Here is a 12,788-nt window from a genome sequence, read left to right on the forward strand (position 1 = left end):
CCTCGTCCTGCTCGGAAGCCTCCACGTCGGCCTTCAGGGACCCTACGTACAGGACCTCCACGTCGGAGGGGAACCCGTCCTTCAGCTGCAGATACAGGCTGTCGGCGTCGTACTCGAAGATCCATTTCTTCGTGTCTGAATCGCGCGTGGCTTTTATAGGGAGTTGGTTCGCAACGATGATTCTGCGTTCTTGAGGGGGAGGGGAAACGGCGTCGTCGGATCCGCCGCTGGAGAGGCCGTCACGGCTGATCTGATATGAGTCCCGGGTGGGTTCTCCCGGAACCGCCATGAGGCTGGGTACGCGGCTCAGTGCCTGGTAATCATCCACCGATACCAAATTCAATAGCCCTAAGCAAGATCGAGATAGCATTATCCGCAACAAGAAAAGAAAAGGCTTTGGTTGAGGAGGTGCGGGGTGAGTGTCTTGTTATTATAGGTGGGTGTTGGAGAGGAAGATCACGAATCTTTGAGTGATGGGAATCCAAGATACCGATGCACTTTCCATAAGAACAAGGCAGAATAAGAGAAATGAAGAAGGAGAAGAAGAAGAAGAAGAAGAAGGTGCGTCCGTGCGTGCGTGTGTTTGCAACAAAACTAACGACAGTGGTGCGGATAAGAACGAAGGAAGCAAGTGAGAGAAAGAGAGAGTCTCGGGTGGGGCATTTTATATGGGATACGTGAACGGGGTGTTTTGGACGGTCACGATTTGTTCTCTTCTTCCAGCACCTTCTTAATTACTCGCTTCTTGCATTCTGCTAAGTCCCAACTGTAACCGATTACTATTACTCTTGCTCTCTTATCCTTCGGTTTTCTTTTACTATTTTTCGTTGGTTTTCAAAAAGGTTACTGGATGTAGCCGGTGAAATGTCAAAATGAATTGGATAAGGATGTGTGCATTGAAAGAAAAAGGAAAATAGGAGTTCAATGCCAATACATAGGATCACGTGATCTATACGCCAAATCGGCAATACTAGCAGATAATATGATAATATGTTCATCCATCCTAATTTTTTTTCTATAATATAACTATACACCTCGTTATCGCTATTCAAAAATAAATATCTTATCTCTCTATGCTTTATGCCATCTTACCTACTTTATATTTATCTAAAAAATTTCAAACATCTTTATTATTTTTAAATATTATATGTGTCGACATTAAATCAGTTTAACTATTTATTTATACAAAGTAAAAGCTTCCTTTTTACTTTTACCACAGTCAATTTCTCAAACTCTATGATATCTACAGTTTAATTGCTTTCTTCCTTACAAAATTATTTTATCTAATTAATTATTTTATAAAAAAAAAGAAACATCCAGGTGGTTGAAACTACTGAAACCACTGTTGCGTTTCTAGAGGTCGAAAGAAGGATTAGTGGATTACCAAGCAGGTAAATGTCACGGATGGAGAAAGTTTGCTAGTATGACATGTTCCTAACAATAAAAAAATCTCTCTCTAACGCTCTCGGTCTTTGGAGAAGTTTAAAGAGATTTTGGGTGGAGATTTTTTAAACTATTGTTTTTGCATTCTTTTTGTTTATGTGGGTGGGTGGTCTGGACTGCGGAGGCATGAAATGAAATGATACAGTTGGAGATAAAGAAAGGGGTGTAAAATGGGGGGTTGTTAGAAGGAGCCACGTGGTGGTGTGCCTAAGGAACGTGGCGTGTGGGGGTGGTCTTACACTCACGGGCCACTTTGACTGCTGACTTGGCATTCACGCCTCTTATATTGGGGCCAATACTTTTCTGCCACATCTGCGTTCGATTTTATCCTTACACGTACTTAGTCCCTCTACCCTCATTAATAATCACTCAGAATCAAATCAAATCTCATACCACCAATAGCAATATCCTCCTGCCGGAAAATTATTCATTCATCTCTTCAATTCTTATACTTCATGCTTATCAGAAAAAATTTAAAAATATACTAAAATATATTATTAAATTAATAGACTAAAATAATTAAAATAATAATTAAAAATAATAATAATAATAAATTTTAATAATTATCTAACATTTTTTATAAAAATATATGGATACGGGATACAACTAAAAGTCTAAAACTGTTTAATATGTATTAATTAACAATTAAGGATGGCTGTCTTTCTTCCTTCTATTCAAATTTAAAGAAATTGTTACATGTATTGTCATGTAGAAGACTAATTGGCATTACCAACTCAGATAATTAAATTTTGATTACTTCCACAACACGGTGGCAACAAAATTTAGCAGCTGAAGCTTTTGAATTTTGTTCTTAGCCCGTTATGTTGTCAACTACTCAACTTTAAGCTTATATGGAGGATATATCTATTTTTATCTTTTATCCATAAATGGCAAATTTTTCATTCAAGTAATTGCTTATGACATTTTACACACTAAACTTATCTTGTATCAATTTGAAATACCGCATGCCCAACGTTTTGTTATTTATCTATCTTTCTATCTATTATATAAAGAGGATACAACACTAGTTTGGTGTCCAAATTTTCTTTTTAAGACACTTTTTATTATATATAATTGTAAAATAAAATATTTATTATTTATTTGATTAATTTTAAATTTATTATTATCATATTTATATGTATAGAGAAAAAGTAAATTAATATACACATTGATAGTTATTAATACACTAGTATATATAAAAACACTTAATCTTAATCTTTTAATATGATAAAGAAATATAAATTTTATAAAAATAATTGAGATGAGGGGATGCCATAAGTTAAGATGAATTTTGGAAAGAAAAGACAAATTCATTCAGTTCGATTTTAAATAATTGTAACTTACATTAACATACATTATATTGAAGCAATAAGGTATTACCTTAATTTCAAATCAGGACTCTTATTTTGATTTTTCAATAAACTTATATAAATGTACAACTTATATTAAAAGGGTTAAATGATCATTATCATTTAAAATATGATATATCAAGTTAAAATGATCATTATTATAAATTAAGATGAAGATAATAATACAAAGACAAGTTACTAAAAAATAGTAACTTAGAAGGTACCTGTAAAATCTTAATCCCAAAACAATTAATTAATATTGAGACAATTGTTTTGATACTTTTCGAAGATTAAAGAGTAAACTATCTTCTATTACATATTATTGTAGGATAAATTTATTTTATATATTATTTCAATGGATAAAATAATGATATCTTTAATAAATACAATCTATATTAAAAAAAGTAAATGGCCTAATTAATTTTTGAAAGATCACACATTCTCTAAATTGGTCTTTGAATTTTTTTAATCAAATTCATCTTTTAAAAATTCTAAATTAGTCATATTAATCCTTCCGTCACTTCCATTGCTAATTAAAATTTGTTGATGTAGTACGTTAAGTAACATCACAACACACACCTAATAATCCTAATTGACTATTAACATAATTAGTTTATGAAATTATATCAAATCAACCCCAACTGAAAAATTTCAATGACTTAATAAATTTTCTTTTTAATTAGGTTTTAATTGATCTAATTTCATAAATTTATTATGTTAAGAGTAAATTACTATTTTTATCCACGAAAGTTTTAAACGCTGACAAATCTACCCACAAAACAAGAAAATTACCATTTGTATCCATGAAAGATGAATTTTATATGACAAAATTATCCAAACATCGAAAAATAACCTAAAAACCCCAAATTACCCTTTTTCTAACCCTAATCTCAATACTCCTCTCGCAAATTTTAATCCTCTATTCTTTTCATCAATTTTACCACCATCTTCACCAACACCATCGTCACCGTCATCGTCACCGTCACCAACCGTTAGCTTCATCTTCCTCCTTCTCCACTGTCATAGCCATAAACAACAACAACTTCACTCTAACTTTTAATTTTACTTCTCATCGTCACTTCTCCAATCCTAAATCCTATTAAAACTCTATTACCGCCGTTACCATCACCACCCTTCCTTCATCACTTTCAATACAATGTCAGAAGGAGAAGCGCCTTTGGATACTAAAAATTGAAACTTTGGCAAGATCAATTTGGTGGGGTCGCATGTGAGTAACACGGGAATCTTGCACATGATGGTGGTGATTTTGGAGAGTGAGAAATCGTGGGCTTTAAAAAAGAGATGACGAAATCTGGCTTGATTGGGTGTCAAAGAGAACGCGCTTATGTGCGAGCATTTTCATGGAAGAAACTGCATTTAGTGGTGAGGTAGGAGATAGTGAAAGAGTGGTAGTCATCGAAGTGGAGGTGATCGAGAAGAGGAATGAATGACTGCATGTTTGGGATATAAGAGGAGAAAAATGCAAGGCATTCACTATCGTTGTTTATGGCCGTGGAGAAAAAAAAAAGGTGAGGTTGACGGTTGGTGGCGGGGTGAAGATGATGGTGGTGTTGGCAAAGGAGGTGGTGAAAATTCTGAAAAGAATAAAGGAAAGGATGAGATTTGGAAGAAGGGGGTTGAGATTAGGATTAGAAAAAGGATAATTTGGGGTTTTAAAATGATTTTTTAGTGTTCGGATAATTTTGTTATATAGAATTCATGTTTTATGGGTACAAATGGTAATTTCTTTTTTTTATGGGTAAATTTGTCCGCGTTTAAAACTTTCGTGAGTAGAAATGATAGTTTACTCTTATGTTAATAGTCAATTAAGGCTTTTAAGTATGTGTTGTGGTGTCACTTAACGTGTCACATTAACAAATATTGACACTATCAACAAAGAAAGTGACAGAATGACTAACATAATTAACTTAAAATATTTAAATGACGAATTTAATTAAAAAAATTTTTCAAGGACTAATTTAAAAAACAAGTAATCTTTCAAAGACAAATTTAATCATTTACTCATAAAAATTTTATAAAAAAATAAATTTTTAAAACACACATCTAAAAACATAAATGATAAATTAAGTTAACTATGTAAAATCTAATTCAAAAATAATATGTTAAATTTGAATAAAATATTTAAAGATAATTTATGTTAGATATTAAATATATGTATAATTTACCTTTTATATAAATAATTAAAAGAATAAAATATCAAAATTGCATCTAAAAATTTACATTGCTGACAACAATAATTTTAAAAGATGTTAATGATAAATAAACTTTCAAAAAATTTAAAAATTTGACAAAACAAACCACATATAATATACATATTCTAAAAAATAAATTTAGAAATAAGATTTTGAAGTAATTTTTTATAAATTAACTCACTCTTTTAAATACTGGATTGGATTGGTAGTCGACCCTAATTCAAATAAAATGATGCCAAAGAAGGTGAAGGGAACAGTTACGAAACAGACAAGTTCAGTGAACCAGAGGCGCAAGGTGACGTGGTGCATGGAGCGAGGAACACGTGGCATAACGGGGGATTACTGTTGGAGACGATTTTGGTGAGCGAACAGGAGCATAACATGTATGTCAGTCATCCTCGAAAGCTTTTATTCGAAACAAATATTGGGACCTGCGCCTGCGAATAAAAAGAGAGAGAGAAACTTTACGCGAGAGATGTGTCACGGTCGTTGATAGATTATAGATAGATAGGCTGGGCCCACTCATTGGGCTACGTGGCCGTAATGGGCCCCACTTTATCTACAACGCTATTATTATTCTTTAAACCACAGCCATTCACGTGGCCGGCATCTTGTGTTTCTATGGGCTGGGAAGTTGGGACCCATCATTTTCGTTGCGTGCTTTATTTTATTTCTCAAATTTAAGCACATCTTAAAATTGTTAATAAAATAAAATAACTAAATTCATAAAAAATTATCAAATAAAGTATATTTTTGTTAAAATAAATTTAAATTTTTTTAATGATATTAATCTGAAAATATTTTTAAAATACACGTTAACTAATCCCTTACTGTTATTTATTTGTTTTTTTTTATCAAAGTATCAACCCTCGTTTCTCATTCTATTTTTCTATCGTACATGCGCTTTAGACGTTATTATTTATCGTCATCTTCGTTCTCACCCAATTTCCTTTTTCTTCTTTTTTAATTTTAATCATTATCTTGATTTCTTTTGTAGATCTCTATTTGTTATCCCCGTCACTCGTGATTTAGGAACATTCTCATTGTTTGCACTTTACAATCGTCCTTGTTGTGCTTTATATTTTCATCATTTCTATGCAGATTTATTTTTTAATTTTAAAATAAAGAAAGAAATTTTTATATAATAGTATAATTTCTTAAAGGATATGATTCTCAACCCATTGATTGATATGAGAATGATCAATAAAAGCGTCTTACTTCTGTTTCGCTCCAACTTTATTTGATTCAATTCTGTTAGATAGACGGTAAGGATTATAAATAATGTGAATAATGAACAACATTTCAGACTTTAATATAAATAAATTTAGTTAATTTAAATTTTAAATTTTTAAATTAAAATTATTTTTTTAATTTATTATTTACGATATTTATAAAAAAACGTTATTTTCTTATATTTTCTCTATCTAATTTTATAAACATAGTTTTGGAATTCGATGAGTTTAATTTAATCTTAGAAGTTTGTTTATACAAGGAGGAATATCAAGCTTCATATTATTCTTATAAAGGTTATTATGGTTTTATCTCAAGGAAATAGGAGACTTTACTAAGCTTATTAGGCTTTAATTTAAAGTGTAAAAATTGTAGAATTTAACATGTGCTAATGACTCAATTAACAAATAAAAATAAACACTATTATAATTTTAAGAATAAAATATTATTTTAGTATTTAACGTTTGAACCAAATTTTAATTTAGTCTCTAATAATATTTTAAAAGTTTTATTTTTATTCTAAAAATTTTAAATAAATTTAATATTATTTTACTATTAAATTTGACATAAATAATTAACGGAATGAGTGATAACATATTATTAAATCATATATTCTTTTTTGTATTAAAAATATAATCAAATTTTTTTGTAATACTTTTTCTTTTATTTTCTTCTTGTCAAAAAATTCCAAAATTTTATCAATTAATTATCAATCAAGAATTAAAGAAAAGAATTTTTAAGTTGGTGATCATCAGTGAATCGATTTCATTTACGTACTGAAAGTAAATATTATTAACTTTTTAATATATTAATTATTTGTATTAAATTTAATAATAAAATAATATTAAATTTGTTTAAAACCCTTTTAAACTGAAATAGAACATTTACAAATTTTTTAAATTAAAATAAAAAAATTTAAAATATGAAAAACTAAACTAAAATTTATTTAAAATATTAGAGAGCACAATAATATTTTATCCCAATTTTAACTTTGTATGGATTCAATTTATTAGGTGAAACTTAGCAGATTTTGCGTCCAAGGCCAAACATCTAAATCATAACTAAATAATTAAATATATCGCAAGTGGTCCATCTTATAGACATTGGTAGCATGCATGAGTGAATAGGGCATATTAGTATTAGTTTGAAGGGCTTTATAATTAAAAAGAAGAATTAATAAAGGCTGTATATTTTTTAAAAATTAGAAAGACCGTTTATTTACATAGGCTTTACTAACTCACATTCTAATAAATGATTGACTTCTTAAAAAGTTTCAGCAGCCTCGGTATATTACTTGAAAAAAAAAATTATTGCCTTTTACTTTAATAACCTTAATTAGTCTCATTAATTAATTCCAGTGCTAAACCGATGTACACAATTAGAAATGTTTATCTAATATTGAAAATTATGGTATTCAAATCTAATTTAGCTGCAAGTTAAATGCCATTGAAATTTAATTGAATGATATAGAATCCGAATGATCCAAAGCTTGGTCATTAAATTAATCCAACCTAATAAACCTATTATGTGTAGGATTTTGATTTGATGGCCACTTCTACCAGAAAATTAAAGTTATTAAATAATTGAAAAAATATTAATTTGACAATTAAAAAATAACTAACAAAAAATTATAAAAAAAAAGAGTAAAAAGACTGAATGTCCTGGCGACTCTCATTTACTTTGTAGTTGTTGGGAGAATTTAGATATTACGAACTCCCGTTGTTAATAACTAACATTATTTTGCTGACTAATTAATGTTACGCTAATCACATGGGGTTTTAATTTTAGTGATGGTACCTGATAATGTACGCCAAGTACTTATTTACGAGAGACTTGTGTATATATATGGAAGAGTATTAGGTGGACCAGCTAGACTTGTGTTAATTTTTTTTTTTTTTCGGATCAGCTATAGTAAACACTGTCGAATGTTTAATGTAGAGTGAAAAAAACTTTTTTTTTAATTTTTTATAATAGAGAAAGATAAAAATTCTTTAGGTTATACTAATAGCATTTCCACCAGTCCCAAGTCTCTAGCTGCTCATTATTCAAGGGATACCCTAGGATGATTTAGGACACGCCGCAGACCTATGGGATCTCCAATTTTATTTATGATGAAACTCTAAAGTGTTAGTTTAATAATTAATAGATACATTATATTTTTGTAAGTTTTATCATCTAATTATATTAAAAAAAATATATATTGGTCTCTGATCTTTTATTTTAAGGACAATTTCATCCTTCAAAATTAGAAAATGCAAAATCATTCTTCATCATCTAAAACGTATGACATATGAGTTTTTTTGTGTAATTTTTGTAGTCAAATATAGCAGAATTAGTTTATGTGGCGTTTATGTGACTTGGACTTTTGTCTGCATTTTTTTTTTTACTTTTTAATCTTTGACTTTTAATTTGAATTGGATGGCGTTTCTTTGCATGTTTTAACAACGGTGACGTAAAAACTCATCTTCAATTTATCACTTTTAATGACAATTTCTGCTAGATTTTTCTGTTTGTTATAAATTTTAAGGTAAAATATTAAATTGGTCTTCTACATTTGGATGTAATTTTGTTTTGATCTTTAAGATTTAGAGGACATACTTCAAAGTTAAATAATTAACGGAATATCCTACGTTACATTAGTACAAGAACAAGATCGATAATCTGAAGAACAGTACAAGTTCTAGTGGTACAAAATCAACCGTGAATGCATTAATATATTTATTTATCATTTTTCTTACAATTTAAATGAAATATTTTCTATAAAACTAAAGAGAATGATAAATAAATGTCTTGATGCATCTACTTTTGATTTTGTACCTTTAGAGCTTGTACTTGTTTTTCAGATTATCGATCTTGTTTTTGTACTGTTGTTATGTAGGATATTCCGTTAATTATTTAACTTTAACCTCACTATAAGACTACATTAAAACTAAATAAAACTTTTTTGGATTCAAATAAAGCACTTTAAACTTTAAGAATTAAAACAAGATTTAGCTCAAACATAAAAACCTATTTAATACTTTACCCTAAACTTTAAAACCACTAATTGGCTTCTTTATGGTTCGTGGAGCAGGTTTAGGATAATATGACCTTGTCCAATACTCTTTACTTGTAAGGGTGTGTTTGGCAACCACGTTAAAAGAGAAAAAACATGTTAAAGCTTTTTGAACGCTTCCATTTTTAGTTTGGCTAATTTTTCTATCTATAAACGCAGAAGTGATTTTGGTTACAAAACCATGTTTACAAGAAGTAAGAATTTCTAACTTCTGCGTTGCACAAACTGGCTTTTAGCCATTGACATTTAACTTTTATTTTTCTTTTACCAACTTTATCCTTTATACATATTATTGTATTAATTATAAAATTTTTATTATTTCTCTTTACATGAGCTGTTTTTTTCCGTCATTTATTATTTATATTTTTTACTAATTTTTTATTTGACATTATATATTTTTATAATGGTAATTTTTGTGCATTATATTTATTATTATCTTTTTATAATATAATTTATTGATCCCATTAGGTAAAATAAATTAAACAAAAAAATTAACTATAAATAATAATAATAGTAAAAAATTATAGCGTACTAAAAAAGAGTACTAAAATTACTAAAAATATACCATATAAAAACATATAAGAAAAAAATATAAAAAAATAACATTATAATTTAAGGTCATATCCTTTTTAGTAATTATCTATTTAAAAGTGATTTTAACTAATATTATTCAAATAATATTTATTTTATCAAAATTAATTTTAGTATAGAGTTGCCAAACATAAATCATGTTGACACAAATTTACTTCTACCCAAAATCAATTTTATAAAATCACTTTTATTCAAACTCCAGTTTAACCAACTACAATCCAAAGTCCAAACACACGCTAAGTTGTAACTAGCTGAATGGAATGTTCATAAGTCTTATATACGCCATAAATGGACATAATCTTCAGGTTGATTATGTTTTTTCTTAATTTTTAGTTGTCCATAACCTTTTTTAAACGGGTCATGTCAGCTCTGTTATAGACTCATGAGCAATACATCAACACTTTGTGCACAAGCACATAAACTAATTCCGTTAGGTTTGGTAAAAAAAATTAAAAAGATCCATATATATTTCAAATGGTAAAGGATAGTTTTATATTTTCTAATTTTGAGAAATAAAATTATCTTTAAATTAAAATATTAGGGACTTATATATATATATATATTTTTTTTTTCTTATATTAATGAACATGAAACTAATATGTATAAAACAGTGTGAATAGCTTACTGTAACATTTTTATATTGTTAGATATTTTAAAATGATATAAAAAAATTATTATTTTCTCCGATAAGATTTTTGGACTTTAATTTTTTAAATATGAATTTTTTTATTGACATTTAAGTAAGTTTGTCGGACCCTGGCATACTCTGTAAAAATGGACAAGTTTGCCTAATCCCGACGAACTCTTTTTTAAGTTTTTTGAAATTCGCATTTTAATCCACTATCATCATCTCTAGATCTATAAACAATATATAAAAAAACAAGCATGACTTTTTCAAAAAAAAATTTTAATTATAAATTTAAAAAATAAGTCATATTTAACAATGACAACCATTGTTATCGTCTCTAAAAACACATAGATACACCGGAATAAACCATATTTAATAAGAATTCTTTTAATTATAAATTAAAAAAATAACTATTTTTCAAAAATAACAAGGATTGTTATCTTGTGTACTTTCTGTGTACTATTATGTGAAAACGATAATAATTGTTAACTTTCCAATATGATATATTTGAAGTGGATTATTTATGGAAAATAATTATTTTTTTAAATTTATAATTTTTTGTTAAATATGGCTCATTCTGGTGTATCTATGCATTTTTAGATACGATAACAATGGTTGTCATTGTTAAATATTTTTTAATTTATAATTAAAAAAATTCTTGAAGAAGTCATGCTTATTGTCTGTGAATTTTTGTGTATTCTTATATACTATTTGTAAATCTATATACTATTTGGAGATGATGATAATTGATTAAAATGCGAATTTCAAAAAACTTAAAAGGAGTTCGTCGGGGTTAGGCAAACTCAATAAAATTTATAGAGTTCGCCGGGGGTTAGGCGAATTTGCCCATGTTTATAGGTCCGGCGAAGTTGCTTAGATGAAAAAAAAAATCGTATTTGGGGAATTAAAGTCCAAAAATCTTATTAAGGAAAATAATAATTTTTTTTATTTTATAAATAAAAAATCCATATTTTTTTTGAATATTAGAAATTAGTTATTCAATAATATCATAATGCATATAACCAATAGAACACTTTTTAATTTTCATATGGAACTAGCAAATGTGTTGAACCGGGTTATGAAAAGGGAGGGTGCTGAACATGAATGTGGTGTCAGGGAACCAACGAAATCGGACCGTGCGACACACCACCATCAACACGGAGGGTCCGAGTTGTTAGCGCGAAAACGGAGGGTTCGAGTTGTAGCATGTTGGACACGCGACACTCAACCCTTGCTCCCCAGACGGTGCCCCACATACATAGTAAAAAGGATGCAACGTTAACTCTCACCATCCGAGTTTCACCTTTGAGCCTTCACTTTCCATTCCCAAAAACTCCATTGTTGTTCTTCATCCCTCTGCTGTTGGTGGTTTGCATGGTGGGGAGAATAAAAAAATGTCAAAAAAAAAAAATAAAACTAAAGATGTTGATCGTTTTGAGCTACATATTATGCACTATCTCGGTTTGCCTGATTATGTAAGTTTGTTTAAAATTTTTTAAATTTTTATGAATATAGTTATTATTGTTAAAAAGTTAATTGATATTATTATTGTTAGGATCTGAACTTAGAAATATGTATAGAATAGTTAGGAGTAATTTTAATTTTTTTTTAATTTTTTCACTATTTTTGTATGAAAATTATTATTGTTAGTGTGTTAATTATTATTATAGTTAGTGTGTTAATGATGATGATACTGTATAAATTGTTGTTGTTGCCGTGGTTAAAATAGAAACGTAATATTTTTTTTAATTTGTTTAATGTTTTTTTTATAATTTTTAGAATTTCGGAAGAAGTGAAATATTAAAATAGTTAGAAAATAAATTACAAAAATAAAAAGAGTAGTGCCGAACTGGTATTAAAAAATTTTTGGATACAATTTTTTTGAAATTTTTTATAAATTTTTAACTATTTATAATTGTTACAATATTATTCAATATTATTGTGGCTACAACAGTTGAACATATTAATAAATAAGAACTGAATGGTTATTAGTAGTATTAATTTATAAAAGCGTGTTACTTTAATTAATTGTAATTATAATTGTTAGAACAGTTAACTATTATTGTTATCATGAAATGAATTTAAGAAGATATTTAACTAATATAAAAAAAAATTAGGCAGATATTTACGATGATTATTAATGTTTTTAAAAATTTTGAAATTTGTGTTTAAATTTATTTAAGTAATAGCTAATAGGTAATTAGTAAAACAAATAAGAATAATGTTATTATTCAGAAAAATTATTGATATATCGTAAATAAAAAAACAAACAGCATCTC

The sequence above is a fragment of the Arachis duranensis genome, chromosome 1 (genome assembly GCF_000817695.3).
Source record: "Arachis duranensis cultivar V14167 chromosome 1, aradu.V14167.gnm2.J7QH, whole genome shotgun sequence".
NCBI classification, from domain to species: Eukaryota; Viridiplantae; Streptophyta; class Magnoliopsida; order Fabales; family Fabaceae; genus Arachis; species Arachis duranensis.